Below are 14,700 nucleotides of genomic sequence, written 5' to 3'. Positions count from 1 at the left end.
CCATGCCATCGATTCGGTTCAGTTCCCACCAGTGTTAATTTCGTTGACAAATAATTTTCGTCAACGACCTTTTTTCACTGACGAAAACGAGACGATAACTAAATAAAAACTAGTGTTCGATGACTAAAACTATGACGAAAACTTGCTGTCATTTTCGTCAACAAATAAAAACGAGACGAAAGTGTTTGGGAGGGTCGATTAGGGAAGAGATCCAGTCAGAACTGATGTCCTGTGTAACAGATGCGCACATTTGATGTGAACGTGCTGATCTAACGGCTTGGGGGGGGGGGGAAAACACGGCTCACTCATCCCCAATCCAGCGCTCCAGAGCGGCTCACAATCAATCAATAACACACATTTATGCCAGACCATTGTTTATGAACTAATGCTGATGAATAATGACAATTTATGATGATTATATAGTAATATGTTTTAGACGGTTGTAACAATGCATATTTTATCTCCTGAACTTGAATGAGCTCCTGCAACTGCAACAGAGGCGCAGACATTTCAAAATAAGAGTCCCGGTGTATTTGAGCTTGTTTATAATTTAAAAGTCACGCATTATACAGTATATTCGTATTTGGTTACACAATAAACTGTATTTCATTTAATTCCCATTTAATTCTTAGTCAGGAGGAAAGACCAGTATTTGACACATATCCAATAAAGTATCAGGGTTATAATAGTTCACTAAAACCATTAAAAAAATTAATTACTTGAAATTAAAAATAAATAAATAAATAAACTTATTTCAAGCTTTAGCTTTACCTGATATGGCCTACTAACTAAAAGAAATACAAAGTTTTAACAAAAAAGTGAATTGAGCTCTCTTTCGTGTATTTTTAATGTAATTAAAAACAAAATAATGTCAAAATTAAATGGAGCTTGAATGCTTAATGTATTACAATTTAACTAAACTCATTAGATTTTAGGAGACTAAATCTACAGTAGATTTAGTCGACTAAAACTAGACTAAAACTAAAAACAATTCAGGCGACTAAAATATGACTAAAACTAAATGGCATTTTAGTCAAAAGACTTTGACTAAAACTAAATCAAAATTTGCTGTCAAAATGAACACTGGTTCCCACTGCATCCTCATGTTATATGAACTGAACCTTTAATTTTGACCTGCTCAAAGAAAACACGCTTCTTGAATGCATCAAACAAAACTCAAGTCTGGGCACAGAAGACAACAGGAGCGTTTAGAACAAATACACACAACACTAAAAGCCTCTTCAGGAGCTGGTCTGGGCCGCATTAGAGTCAAAACTAAAGTCTAAATGCATCTAGTTGTTGAAATCACATGTGTAAATTTTACTCGTCGCAACAATGCTAAAAAAAATTAACATGTGAGAGCGTGTTATGGGCTATACAGTCCCTCCAGAAAACACGATTATGCGATCGCATGATTTAATGCATAATCAGCCAAAGTCTGCATATTTATACGTATTTTTTTCAAATACGCCGCATTTTCGCCGCATAAATTGCCTATTTCCGCGTGCAAAATATGTGGGGCTAGCATGATTTCATAATCCCTGCATTTTCGTTGCAAAAAAGTCATATATATTAGCAGAAAGTTGAAAAATGTTCATTTACTTCACACAAGAGCCGCCATTTCCCCCTATTGCCATGGGAACGTTCTGAAGTAACGTAATTACCCGACGCGAACGTCATCGAAAAGCTGCAAACCCCGTGGTGAAAACATAGATATCGGTGAAACCATGATTCCCGGTTTTGCCAACAAAAATAACAGCAAAAGACAGAGCAGTTTCCCGGTGTGTTGACCGATTTCAAAACACGGCATCATGAAGCTTCGAAGCGTTATGAATCAGTGAGTCGATTCAGCGGTTTGGATCGCCAAAGTCACGTATTTCAGCAGTTTGACACGCGATCCGAATCATGAATCGACTCACTGATCCATAACGCTTCGAAGCTTCATGATGCCGTGTTTTGAAATCGATCATCACTATATAAGTCTTTATTTAGGTTTTTTGCGCACAAAAACTATTCTCGTCGCTTCATAAAGTTATTGTAGAACCACTGTAGTGAGATGGACTTTGTAACGACGTCTTTAGTGTCTTTTATGGGTCTTGAGAGTGTAAAGTCCATTGTGCCAATGGAGGCCTTTCTGAGCCATCGGATTTCATCTAAGGCCTAGTCCACACGTACACGGGTATTTTTATAACCAGAGTTTTTCCTCCTCTGTGTTCCGAAGATGAACGGAGGTCTTACGGGTGTCCAACGACATGAGGGGAAGTCATTAATTTTCATTTTTGGGTGAACTAACCCTTTAAGAGATTGCGCTGTGTGCATTGGAAGCACTCAAATGTCTGTTTTGTATAGCTACCTCTGTAAAACAGGAAGTTATTTATACATTTTTTCAGAAGATGTAGCCTATTCCTTTTGTAAAGCAACAGAACTTGTTTGACTCAATGTTTTGTAAATTTGAGCCATGTGTTTATTAAGGTCTTCAATAAAACAAGATGAGAACTTAAATATTCCCAGCACTTTCTGTGATGTAGTGCTTTTTTTCTCTTTTTCATCAAACTGCAAGTTGCATAAAATTGCATAAATATCCCGCATTTTCCATCGCATTTTTTAAGAAAACGTGCCGCATAATCAAGGATTTTTGCCCGCAACAATCACAAAAAAAAGCCGCATTTTTCTGGAAGGACTGGCTATATGACATGTTATAGCCCGATCGCCGCAGACGAGCAGCTGCGTATCTCTTCATCAAGCCAGCGCACAAAGTACCGAAAGTAAAGTCGCAGGTGCTCAACATACAATCATATTCATTAAAGGTCCCATGGCATGAAATTTTCATTTTATGAGGTATTTCAACATTAATATGAGTTCCCCTAGCCTGAATATTGTCCCCAAGTGGATAGAAATGTTGATCGGTATAAAACCGAGTTCTGGCTGTCTTTCTCTGCTTTTGAGAAAATGACAGGCCAGACGAGCCAATCCTGAAGTCTCCTGGTTTGACGTCCAAGCAGGAACGGTTTCCTCCCTTTCCCCCGCCCAGAGAATCTGCCACACCCATGCAAACACTCGAGATCATTAACGTTACTTGTGAACGAGTGAACACTGGCAGTTTCTCAGTGTTTGGATGTACAAATGAAAACAGAAGTCTTTCTTCAGTTCCTTCTGATCTGTGATCATTGATTTCTTATGTGTAGCTTATTATTTATTATTTGTGGACACGCAGCGGCTTCTCTCTCTCCCGACAGAACGGTGTTTTCTATCTTGTGAGTCAGTGTTTTTGTACGTCCTCGTCGCGTCTATCGGTTCTAAAATGTGCATACAGTCTTTTCTGTTTAACATCAGCAGTAACATCTTTAGAGATAAACTTCACACACGCCGAAGCTCGGCCTCCAACATCCCCGACCCCCAGTACTGCATCTGGCCCACAGCGGAGGCACCAAACGCGGCGTGAGATTAAGCAGAAGGAGGGTAAGCGTGAGCATATCTGGGCTAGCCAGCTTTCCCCACAATAAACTGGATTACATTCGATTACTGCTGTTGTGTCTTTGTTTGCGCTGTGTAACGTTACTCAATGCGCGTCAATGACGCTATTCATATGATTGGAACATATCTAGAAATAATGCTATACTCAACACTTACTAACTCGTTCATCTCGCTGTAATGGTACATTCCATGTGTTACAAAGTTGGTAGAATAATGATGAAGAGGACTCGGTGTGACTGGGACTCGTGTTTATTCAGAACTCTCAGATACAAACACAATAAACTCGCGCTGACTGACAGCGCTCTCATAACTCAGTAGTTACTATAAATAACTTTGTTAGCAATCACTTCGTCTCCGTGATGTCCGGTTCGCGAACGAATCATTCTTTTGAATCGGTTCTTTTTAGTGAACCGAACCAGTTCACCAAATCGGACTGAATCGTTCTAAACGGTTCGCGTCGAGTCAGCGCTGATCCATAATTTACTAAAGTTACTAACTTTCTGACATGAGTGACAGCGCCTCCGACTAGAAATAAACTGATAAACTGAAGTATATGCTAGTAACTACAACAGTTCACCCTGAACTGAGACATGCTGAGAGAACTGATGAGAAGTGAACGCAGGTCCATCCGTCTCTCTGGCAGACTCGTGCCTGCTCGTGCCTCGTTAAACCACGCCCCCTCCGCTCATTTAAAATGCAAAGATGTCAGCCAATCACAACAGTGGGCGTTTTTACTGAAGTCTCACAGCAGACACGCCTCTTGAAGCAGGGCATTCAGCCACAGGGCAAACAGCAGTATAGAAAAAATGCCTTTTAATTCTAAATTATGACATTTTATGATGTAAAAATCATACTAATAATATAAGTACACCTCAGAAAACACTATAAAATAATAGAAAAATGCCATGCCATGGGACCTTTAAAAGCAAAGAAACTGAATGACCTATTGTGGTTAGGGATGCACGATATATCGGCAACATATCGTTATCGGCCGATAAATGATTATTTTTGATGTTATCGTTATCGGTCCAATAAGAAAATTTGACCGATATAGTCAAGCCGATAGATAATGTATTATTTCCTTCAGCTGAGACGGACGCGCTGTCCACCATGATGGGTTTGAATTGCTCTAAATATGTTTGGAATCACTTCGAAAAGGAAAATACAGTTATGTGCAACATGTGCAGCGCAAGTCTTCTATAATCTACATAAAATGATAATGAGAATATAATAGGCTGTAAAAGAGCGTTGTGTTTCAGCGCGTTTGTTGAGGGAAGAGCGCGCCCACGGAGTTACACCTTCATGACGAGCACAGTCAAGTTCGCTTGTGCATTCACAGCCTTTTGTGCCATTGTAAGTTGTAATATTATATTTATTATTATTCTGTGTATGTAATATCATATAGGATGCGTTTGGTTGAGTTAATAAACGATGCAGTAAGCACTTCATTGTACCGGTCTTTAGCTTCAGCGCGCGCCCATGGAGTTACACCTTCATGACGAGCACAGTCAAGTTCGCTTGTGCATTCACAGCCTTTTGTGCCATTGTAAGTTGTAATATTATATTTATTATTTTGTGTATATAATCCCATATAGGATGCGTTTGGTTGAGTTAATTAACGATGCAGTAAAGCACTTAATTGTACCGGCGCGCGCATTTCAAACAGAAATGCACAGCATTAATAACTACTGGGACTGTCCTATACATAACACTGCAATGAGAATATTTCTGTTATAAAACGTAGTGAATTCTCTGGGTTTAGTTGTTTTTCAGCGCGCTGTTGTGGGAAGCGTCAACAACGCATTCTGACCAGCACAGTCAAGTTCGCTTGTGCATTCGCGTAATTTTAAGCATATGTAAGTCGTAATATTACGTTTTTGTAGTATAAACATCTGATTAAAGTCATATAGGATGTGTTTCGTTAAGTCAATAACCCGCAGTGTTTCACTGTACCGGTGATCATCTTAAGTTTCAGCACGCTCTCAAACAGGGGAAGAGCATCCACAGGAGTTATAACCCTTCACCTATGCGTGATTTTGTGCTAATATAAGTTGTAATATTATATTTATTTTGTATAAATATCTGATTGTTCTCATATATGATGCGTTTAGTTGTTAATTAAACTTCTAAGCGCTTCAGTTTATGGTTGTTCGTTCATTCTCTCCAGCTTCAGCGCGCTCTCAAACAGCAACATTATTCCTAATAGACTAGACTAATATTACAGATGTTTACTATTACTGTAATATTAAACATATATTTTTTTTAAAAAACACAGAAGCATTATTTTTTATAATTAGCACTTTTATTGTTCTCGGATCATTTCCATCAACAATATGGTTTGATTAAAACCATTTCTTTATCGTCTGTGCGGAGGTTATTTCATGCACTTGCATTCTGATTCTTTATTATGCAGCCTAAGTAATGCTGTTCAATTACTTGTTTGCATTATTTAGGTATATTATTTTTATTTTTTAGACAATATAATTTTTGGTAACATTTTACAAATAAGGTCTCATTTTATTAATGCATTAACTATCATGAACAAACAGAGAGCAATAACCTTTGTTTCTTTTAGTAATAAAATGTTTGTGTTTTGTAACAGTCCATTCACAGTTCATACCTAATGTTAAAAGACACAACTTTGGGTCTGAATATGTTGAGATTAACATGAACTAAAATTAATAAATCCTGTTGAAGTATTGTTCATTCATTGTTGGTTAACTAATACTAACAAAAATTAAACCTTATTGTAAAGTGTTAAAAAAAAAATTTTGGCCATAGGAGTCTAAAATTAATTTGAAAAGGTAAGGAATCTCACACTGGTTCAAATAGGCTACTGTAGTGTATAGGTTTGATTTATGTTGAAGTGTTTGGGACATGGCTTTTAATGGTGAGCCTTTTGTTTTTGTAATCAGGCTCTCAGAGTTTATTAAAATTTGTATTTAGATTTATCGGCCAATATATCGGTTATCGGCTTTCAAATATTAAGAATTATCGGTTATCGGTATCGGCCAAAATGTTCATATCGGTGCATCCCTAATTGTGGTCTTTGATTTTGAAATGAGCTGATGATCAATAAAATGCAGTTCGTATCTGTTGTTTTCGGTTAGGCTACTATTTGTGCAATAATTATGGTCCATTAATGACCACTTAAAATATGTTTTATTATTTATATTACAATTAGTGTAGTAATTAAGGTTAAAATAGAGAATTCCAATGTAAAGATGCAAATTAGAGTCATTTTGTGGCAGGAAAAATAATAACTTTTATTTGGTGCTTTCATGGCTCTTTAATAAATATACATATATCTAGTCTGGTTGCTCAAAAAAGTAATGCAGATCATAACTGCTTACTTATTTTTAGCTTTTGCATTTAAATAAATATTTAGACATCATCAAACACTAGATTTCTTTAAATGTGAAATTTTACAAAGTTAATAACTTATATCCTAATATTTTGAATGATACTTATATAAGCACACACAAGTGAATATTAATGAATGTGAGCAAATATAATTGAACCCAAGAAAAGATTAAAATAGTGCTAAAAGGCAAACTTATTTTTCCTTATATCTACAGTAGACTATACACGTATGAATTGATGCTGAATCAAGATCAAAATCAATATTTGTGCCCGATATTTGTACATATCAAAATCCATATTTGTGCCCCCCGTTTGTGCCGGCGCTACGTCATATTCTCGCGCATGCGTCGTGGAGGCACACACGGAAGACAAGAACAAGTTGGATAAAGGTGTTATTTTGATTTTTGCTGCGCACAAAAACGATTGTCGTCGCATCGTAAAATTATTGTAGAGTCACTGTGGTGAGATGGACTTTGTAACGACGTTTTAAGTGCCTTTCATGGATCTTGGGAGTGTCAATGTACTGAATGCCAATGGAGGCCTATCTGAAGCCTTTCTCAGCATCAGCTTTCAACTAAAATATCTTCATTTGTGTTCTGAAGATGAACGGAGGTCTGATGGGTGTCGAACGACATGAGGGTGAGTAATTAATGACAGAATTTTCATTTTTGGGTGAACTAACCCTTTAATTATCTCTTTAGTAAACCAATACATAACCAGCAAAAGCAGCGCTGCTTGAATCTCCTCCATACTTATTATTGTTGCAGACAGTATCGCACAAAAAATGATTACTGTCTGTCGCGCGCAGTCCCACGTCTCTGGACTAATTTGCCTAATCTTCACGGTACTTTTGGCCACAGTGGAAACACAGACAGTAGCAGGTCTGGGGGGGGGGTTCCTGTAAAAAAGTTCCTGGTACAAATTGTTCAGGGTAATTTCGGTGGAAACGGGGCTAAGATGCTCAGTATATTTCCCTCATAGAACTGTTTTACACGTCTGCATTCCCAAACAGCAGCTTCCGCCTCTGAAAGCATGACAACACGTTTGAGACGCACAAGTTTCTCTGAGACACAAATAATTTATTATATGCAAAAATTATTATATATGGTGGCTTCTCCTATGTTTTAGCGGTTGTTTATCAGGAAGTGACGATTATGTTCTCTTCGACTCACTGGATGGAAACGGTGCTATGTTTTATGCGATATTGCAATTTTGCGCATACGTTACATTCGCAACTTTGGATGGAAACATAGCTTTTGTGACGTGTAGAATGATTAAAGGAACTGTATATACTTGATATCGAAATGTACACCATTAACTTTTTTTTCTCAAAGCTAAGCGTAAAAAGCTGTAAGCTGTCAGAGAGTAACGTGTGTGTGTGTGTGTGTGATGCAAAGTGACTTGCGTAATTTAAATCTCACACAATCATATTAATAGCTCCTAACTTAAAACAAGATGTGTTACTATGATGAATGATTACCTCAAAATGTAGATCTGTATGTGCGATGTACTTTATCTGAATTAAATACAAACACATCTATCACGTTTGCTCACGTCCCAGCAATTAGCCAACTCCTCAAGAGAGCAGGCCTACGTGATTTCAGACACAGCCAATGTCTTTAGAACATGTAAAAATGCATTTTATGCTTCTTTCCAAGTGTAAAAAAAGTCTTGTTCAACAGAAAAAGTACTAGAAATTCTCTGCCAAGTTTACAGACGTTTCCTTTAACCCTAAAACACAACATAATGCAATGCAGAATTCAAAATACAAAATCAATATGGAATATTCCTTCATATTAACAGTACATTGAGCCCTGTTTTTACAGACTTTTCTTACAGTGCTGTTGGATGTCAAGACTCAACGTTTGGTGGTTTTTATGAGGGGAAAATGTGGCAGAACTGGGGTGGAACCATCTGGAGTTCAAAACACTGAGCCGAACAGATTTTTTTTTTTCATAATCATTCAAGACTACGAGTTACATGCCCACTAGAGGAGACAGAGAGACACAACAGGCCTGTGAAATATTAGTTAGAGAATCCAAATAGATGCCAATATTCAATCTGTAGTGTCAACGTCATATCTGTGGTGGCGTCAATACAGCACAGACTATTTCCTGTAACCCTAACCCTAACTATGGGTATCATTTAAGATAATCAAGATTCATTCAGCATAATCTAGTCAAATGCTTGGAGGTCATGAGCAACAGCCTCCCACAGGCATTGCTGAGGCATTTTTGTCCTGACATCACTTTAACCTCAGCCTTGACAATGGCATCCAAAACCGCACCGTTCTCCAGGAACTGCTCTAAACGAGAACATGCTCTTGTGAGCCGGCGGCAAGTAACACTTACAGCTGAAGAATGACGGGTTGGAGACTGAGAGACAGCTCTCGGAGGAAGAATATAACCGCAGCGTGACAGAACTTAGTGTTTCAAAGACAAAGGCAGACGTCACTTAACACACTGGCTTTGTTATGATCAGGAATGCAGATTCACCTTCCTGAACCAATCACAGCTTTGGGAAAGCAATGCAAGGTATCGGAGTTCTCAGTCTTTGTTGTGGCGTTTTCAAAGGTTGTCTGTCGAGTAAAAAAAAGTCAAAGCCACACATTCCTATCTAGCCCAGCAATGCAGACAGGGAATTGCCTCACGTCTTGGGCTTTGCACCACAACAACTCACACTACTGGCTTCTGAGACATATCACAGAGTTTACTTCAGCACAGTCTGGAAGTGTGTCCCGTTCGACAGTAAATGCCCTGCGAAGGGAACATGTTCATTTCGGGCCCTGTGAACATGGAATAAGGGAACATCGATATGTCACTTTACAGGAAGCAGGGAGAGAGATGCACCCACCAATCACTGTGCATCAATACAGCACTGCAAGAAGTAATCTTGAAATAAACTATTATTTGAGGCTCCCAGGAGTGTTTTGTTTGTCTGGCTATCACCAGACCAAGCTCAATTTAAGATTGAACATTGGTCTGGGGAGTGTGCTCTGTATTTTCTACTGCACAAGAGGCATGATCAACAGGCATAGTTCAAATGACTCTGTACTAGTGTTGTCACGATACTGCAATGTCTAACTTCGATACGATACCTAAAAAAAGTATCGATATCCGATACCATTTTCTTCGAGTCGAGCCACGGACGCTGTGCTAATCTGCGATAATTCCTATCGACCAGCTCACTTAGCACAGCGTTCATGGCTCGACTCGTCTAGACTGTTTTCCAAGATGGCTCCTGTCTGTATACGCGTAATGTTCTGTCTTTAAAAAGTATCTTCTTATTAAACTGTTTGTACACTTACAAAGTTCTCAATGCTTCGGTTTGCATGTAGGGACCCTCATTATGCTACCGTGTTAGTGTGAGGCTATTTTGAGCCTTGTTAGTGGTATTAAAGGGTTAGTTCACCCAAAAATGAAAATTCTGTCATTAATTACTTCCCCTCATGTCGTTCGACACCCGTCAGACCTCCGTTCATCTTCGGAACACAAATGAAGATATTTTAGTGTAAATCTGATGGCTCGGAAAGGCCTCCATTGGCACAATGCACGGTTCACTCTCAAGACCCTTAAAAGGCACTAAAGACGTCGTTACAAAGTCCATCTCACTACAGTGGTTCTACAATAACTTTATAAAGCAGCGAGAATAGTTTTTGTGCACAAAAAAAACCTAAATAACGACTTATATAGTGATGACCGATTTCAAAATAATGCATCATGAAGCTTCGAAGCGTTATGAATCAGCGAGTCGAATCATGATTCGGATCGTGTGTCAAACTGCTGAAATACGTGACTTTGGCGATCCGAACCGCTGAATCGACTCACTGATTCATAACGCTTCGAAGCTTCATGATGCATTATTTTGAAATCGGTCATCACTATATAAGTCGTTATTTAGGGTTTTTTGCGCACAAAAACTATTCTCGCCGCTTTATAAAGTTATTGTAGAACCTGCACTGTAGTGAGATTGATTGTAATGACGTCTTTAGTACCTTTTATAGGTCTTGAGAGTATAAAGTGCATCCGAGGCATCGGATTTCAGCTAAAATATCTTCATTTGTGTTCCGAAGATGAACGGAGGTCTTACGGGTGTCCAACGACATGAGGGGAAGTCATTAATGACAGAATTTTCATTTTTGGGTAAACTAACCCTTTAACTAACGATTTAATTTTACTTATTCTATGCCCCATTTACTAGCGTTATAAGCTAATCTGTTTTTAGAGATAAAACTCTTTACATTCGATTTTCATGAAAACGCATCCCAGAGAACGATCTACTCGGTAACCATGTTTTAATTACCCCTAGGTTCATTTTTCACCGGAGTTGTCCTTTAAACATTTCTTCTGAAGAGATCACTTTATATGATAAAGCTTTTAAGGTTTTTTTTTAAGCTTTTTCTCATATATATATATATATATATATATATATATATATATATATATATATATATATATATATATATATACATTGACCAATTACCATTACAATTATCTCACAAATATTTGCTAACTAATTGTGTTGCAATAGCTTACATACAGCACAAGGAAGCTTGATTTCATACTGAATTTAAAAAGATGAGTAAACAGTGCTAAAATAAGAACAAATACACAAATTACAAACAATAGCACAAATAAATACAATAGAATAAAGATACAGCTTTTGAAAATGGATTTCAAAGTGCATGTTTTTGAAAGCAATACCGTTATCGCCTCCGTGTGAACTACAAAAACGCGAATTTGCATGCATGTTTCTTTACAAAGTGACATCGCCATCTACTGGCCAGACAGAATACAGCACTTTTAGACATTTTCGCAGACTTTATGTTGTCTGTTCACGAAAAGCTTTTCCGTTTTTAGCACATCTGTGTCGAGTAAATGTACCCTAAAACTATAATTTTTTTTTTTTTATTACATACATTTTTTTTGGTAGTTTAAAATCAACATCGCAACAGACATTTATCAGTCAGTTTGCAAATGTATCACTCAGCGTCTTCAAATATGAAAATTGACATTAATTTAATAACTTTATAGTAATAGATACACTTGGATGTGTGTTTTATCACACTTGAATGTATAATAAAAGTCATTTATTATGGTCATATCTCCTCTAATATGCACAACTCAAGTGTCATCTAGGTTTGATGATGTTGAAGTGTGTTCTGAATGATCGTATTCTGTCAAGGGAAGTGAGCCTCAACAGACTCAGGGAGTAGGGAGCAGTGAACACTGTCAATTAGGGCTGCTCGATTATGGAAAAAATCATAATCACGATTATTTTGGTCAATATTGAAATCACGATTATGTAACACGATTATTTCACATGACTTTGGGAATGTGTTGTATTTATTAAAAATACACCTTTCAACAATTCAATTGAAATTGTAACATTTGTTGTACTTTTTGAACTATTAAAATAAATAATATAACATATATTCAAATCAAAGTATAAAAGTATTCACGTAAAAATGATAATCACAAATAAATAAGATCAACAATATGGTTCGGCTAGATATGCTTTTCAGGTACGTCTAACATTAGTTTTCAGGTACAGAAATGTCTCAAACGTAAAATAACATTGCATATTTGAGTGCATAAATTAAAGATGAATCCTATTAAACTTACAAAAGCTATTCAATCCGGATCGGATATGCGTCGTCTTTATCGACTGTATAAAGTTTACTCAAGGCATATACAGACTATGTCTGCTAGGATACTCATCAAGATGGACATGTTGACATACGTTTTGTGTGAGTTTGTCCGTTCAAGAGCAAGACTTGAAAGAGAACTCAATATTTGCGCGCTGAGAGACGTGTGCGCGCTCTCGGATGAGCGCACAGAGATACATTTTCTCACAGCGCGCGCGGCTTCTCATTCGCGTCTTCTGGCACTAAACCCGGGTGACGACGGTGAAAACGACTGGTCATATTCAAACATACGGCAGCACTCGCATGCATTGAACAAAGTTTACAAAGAGAGAATTATTTGAAAAATATGAGGGGAAAAAAGGACGTTTACACGGCACCCCTGCTCTCGTCAGTTTTTGTTTCTTTATTAGATTGTCATAGGTCACTCTGTTTAATTTTCAAGTGGTTAAACAAATTCGTGGTGCTCCCTTGCGTTGCAGCCACTGCCATGTAGCAAATCTTGCACGTAGCATGTTTCTGCTCGTCGTCTGATTCCTCGAAGCCAAACTGTTCCCAGACAACGGAGTTGGTTTTGCCTTTTTTGCTCACCAAACGCTGCTGTAACTGCCCTCCTTCTGCCATCTTTACTCGCGCAGAGTTTTTAAATTCCAGCGGATGATATGCACACGAGGCTCACGACCTGAGAGAGATTGTGGCTTCGGGAGGGGCGGATGAGCGCATGCGCGTTTCATTCAGAACGCAAGGCAAAATAATCGTTTTTTCTCGATTGTACTATTTTGGTGATCGTTGGGAGGCAAAAACGAAATCGAAATCGAAATTCGATTAATTGCACAGCCCTACTGTCAATCTTGAAAGGCTGACTAAAACTGCATGCTAGCATACTCTTACTTGGAATGCAGAATGCATAGTTTGTACAGAAAGATCCTTTTTTTTGCACAAATGAGATGCCTGAAAGATCAAAAACATCTGTCAAATATATTAGAAATATGCATGGAATACTGTATCCCATAATGCAATGTGTTTGACTTTTATTTTAACAGTGATAAATGAACTGGAAGTAATCGAAAACACAATTTCGACATCTAGTTATGACTCAATTGGCCTGCCCTAGGTTAGTCACCATGAAATCAATGATTTATCCGTGCACCTCTTGAATCAAAATAACTTGTAGCGACATCTCTTCTCTGATTACGAGGGCGGGGCAACCTGTCACTCACTTGAGATCCACCAATAGCAAATAGGGATGGGCGTATCGATATGAAGTATCGATATATCGATACTTTTCGATGCTCACATTAGTATCGGTACTCAAATAAAAATATCGTGTTTTGTTTTAGCAGTAATTTTGTTTATTTAAAAAGATTATTTAATGCATACAATACAAATAACCTATGTAACAGAATAGTTGTGTAGTATAGAACTATTTTCCTGCTCATCTGAACCATGATCTGAACGCACGCAAATGCTGCAAGACAGAACCAATCAATCACAGAGAGAGCGTTCAATCACTGATGACACTGTATTCAAACAGAGAGGCACTGGCAGTCCCTTAAGAAAATTAACCATAGTAGTTCATTTTCAGTAGTAGTTCAGCTATAGTATTTGTAGATTTCCATGGTTACCACTACAAGTACTACAAGTTAACCATCTGTAAACAAAAATATGATCTAATAAGTAGCAATTAAGGCATATTGAAGGTTAAAATACCTTTCAAATATAAATGGTAAGTGGGTTTTTTTACCTATTTTACTCTTTGTAATTTTAATAATTAAAATTATTGAATCGTTTAAAAGTTCAGCTTAGAAATATCGTATCGATATCGGTGATACTGGCCTTGAAAGTATCGGTATCGTATCGAAAACAAAATAAGTGGTATCACCCATCCTTAATAGCAAACCACAGCCATCCAATCAATTTCCCTCTGATAAAATCAAGCCCCGCCCTACATTTGTTCTTGTTTGAAAAGCCGTTTCACTAGGGTTGCAAAGTTTCCAGAAACTTTCCAGAATATTTGAACATTTTCAGGAAATTTACCGGAAATGTTCAGCCCCTTTGCAACCCTATGTTTCATTACATCACAATAGGGAAGAAAAAAACTGTCACGACTCTCATTTCAATGCTGACTTTAAGAAAGTTTTAAACAAAATGCACTGCACAATACACACACTGCTTCCTGATATATGAACTACATGCAAATATAAACCTCACATTCTCCT

The 14,700-nt window shown here is 37.6% G+C and overlaps 1 protein-coding gene across 1 annotated transcript in view; it reads right to left on the bottom strand.

Moving 5' to 3' along the window:
• pls3 (plastin 3 (T isoform)) overlaps window positions 1-14,700 on the bottom strand; it is a 49,624-nt gene that overhangs the window by 34,105 nt on the left and 819 nt on the right. The window lies entirely within an intron of this gene.

This window comes from Gobio gobio (genome assembly GCF_949357685.1).
Source record: "Gobio gobio genome assembly, chromosome: 16".
Taxonomy (NCBI): Eukaryota; Metazoa; Chordata; class Actinopteri; order Cypriniformes; family Gobionidae; genus Gobio; species Gobio gobio.
Note: the sequence above shows the minus strand (reverse complement) of the source record. Positions and strands in the feature narration are given on the sequence as shown.